Genomic DNA, 2,464 nt, shown 5'->3' on the forward strand with positions numbered 1-2,464 from the left:
CGGTTGTCCCGCTCCGGCCGCCCAGAGGCGATCGCCCCTCGGCGCCCAAACTCAGGCTTGGGTCGCCAGCCCTGGCTGCCTCTGCTAAATCAGGGCGTCGGTGGGAAAGAGAGGTACCCTAGGAAGGCCGTTCTTCCTGCGAAATAACGCTAAACAAAATAACCTCTTACCTGTCTTTGAGCGTCTCCAAATACTCCTTATGGTGCGTTAGCGGGAACGCTCCCTGTGATGCTTCACTATAATATACCGGTAAATGGACATTCTCCTTCAGTAATAAATCAAACACCATCTATCTCAGATCCTCCTCCCTAATTAGAGATGTTTATTGGAGATGGTGTTTATCCAGCTGTCATGCCGAGAAAAAGCTGTGACATAATTACCTCTGACCAGATAGTCTTTTATATGCATATCTCGCTGACATATAAAGGAATCGGATTGCATTAAAAAAATGACAAGATCAAATGTTGATTTTAGCCGATATAATAGTATTTCTGGTCATTCAATTAATTGAAATCCAACTTTCAGGCTCACCAAATTACCAATCTCGCTATTTAAACTTTTTTTTTTTTTTTTGTTAACGATTAAATGAGAGATTCTACCAAAAGGATGGGCAGAGGGAAATATGCCCTGCAAACTTGCCCGCAATAAATCAAACACGCCAGCTAAAAGAAAAAGAACCCTCGACCCCCTCAGCCTAATAACGCAATTGACGCGAAAGCGGGGAGTTTCTCCATCGGTTCCTCGTGCTTTGCCCAGTGGAGGTTTTGCTGCTATTTCGGGAGGCCGGGAGGGTCCGGGATGGGAGAGAGGAGAGAGCGGGACACCTCCCCAAGGCGTTCTCTTGAACCCCGCACCCCGGCGGGGCCGGCGCGCCGCTGCTCCCTTCGCTCCCGTGCCTTTGGCAGCGCCTGCGGAGCCATCTGCGTGGGGCTGCGAGCGAGCCCTGATAAGCCCCGAATTACTGTGTAATTGAAAATATATTTTTGGGAAAGGCCGGTTTTACAAATATCAGGGGTGTAGGCTTTTGATCCTTCCTGCTGCCTGTGTTCTCCGGTTGCTAATAAAACTCGCATTGAGCTCCTTAGTGGCTTGATTAACAGGCAGATTAACTGTTACTGGGGTTTTGAACAGCTTGTCCCAATCAATAGCGTTTAAAAAGCCCGTCAGGATGCGCTAAGCTTTCACCCCCCCCGTTCTTTTCTGAAGTCTTTTCGAGCGGGTCTGGTTGCATGACACTTTTCCCATATTTATAATCAAAGGCTTTCTCGTACGGAGAGATGTGTGTCCGTCTTCCAATTTCAGAGCGACTTCGGCGAGGTCCAGAAAGGCTTTTTTTTATTTTTTTTTTTTTTTTTATCCTGCCATGCGGAGCTGTGCCTCGCGCAAAAGGCCAACATAAAAGAGGTTAAATCGATTCCAAACTTTTTGCGGATTGTTTATAAACTAGAAAAGCTCCACTTACTCAGTGTCCTGCGCATTATAGGTTTCAAACACTGTCTCTACATATACAAATAGGCATTAAGTGTCCTGGAGGCAAAAGCATTGTAGTCTAAGACGTCAGGATTTGTGTATCTCTTCAGTTTTAGACCGAACTGGACAAGAGGACTTTAAGCATTTTTCTGGGTATTAAAAAAGGTAGTTTGCAGCCCAGATATTAATACAACGAGACGATACTGGAGTTTCTAACTCAGCACTTTCTGCTTTCGGCACCTAACAAAATACGAAAGGGAAGCGGACGCTGCTGTTTGATATAAATCAATAGCCAGGCGCGAGATTATATTTAAAAAGTGAAAATTATTTTAATTAGGAAAAACAAAGAAAAAGGCGCGTCTTGCCACGTATAATAGTCACTTACCTTTGGTTTTTAAACCATTTTTATATTACGCCCATTTTTTCTTTTTGTTTGGTATAGTTAAGGAAAGAAAAAAAAAAAGTGGAGGGAGGAAAAAAAAACCCCAAACCAATTCAGGTGCAGAAAAATGCTAGCTACATTAATCCCGTGCGGATTTTAAAGTAGAAATCTTCAAAGAGTGCCTAAATCCGTGCCGAGAGCCGGGGCCGGGGCCGCGGGGTCCCACGGCCGAGGGGTCCCACGGCACAACCCTCGCCCCGGAAAGAAAGAGGAAAAGAGGAAAAGGGGGAAAGGGGAAAAGAGGAAAAGGGGAAAAGGGAAAGGGGAAAAGGGGTGGCGGTCTGCGCCTGCAGGAGAGCAGGGCTTTGGGGCGAGGGGAACGCCGAGCACTTCACAGCGCTGCTGCTCCTCTGCCCCCGTTACAAAGGCCAGCGGAGTCATTTTATAAGTGGAAAATTCACTTTAAAAAAAAAATAAAAAGGAAAAAGAAAGAAAAAGAAAGGCGAAAAAAATAGAGAAAAGGAAGAAAAGAAAAAAAAAATAGGAAAAGGAAAAGCAGGCCGGCCGGGCAGGGAGGGAGAGCGGCGAGGGGCAGTCTGCTCGATGGCGGAA

The sequence above is a fragment of the Geospiza fortis genome, unplaced genomic scaffold (assembly GCF_000277835.1).
Source record: "Geospiza fortis unplaced genomic scaffold, GeoFor_1.0 scaffold113, whole genome shotgun sequence".
Lineage (NCBI taxonomy): Eukaryota > Metazoa > Chordata > Aves > Passeriformes > Thraupidae > Geospiza > Geospiza fortis.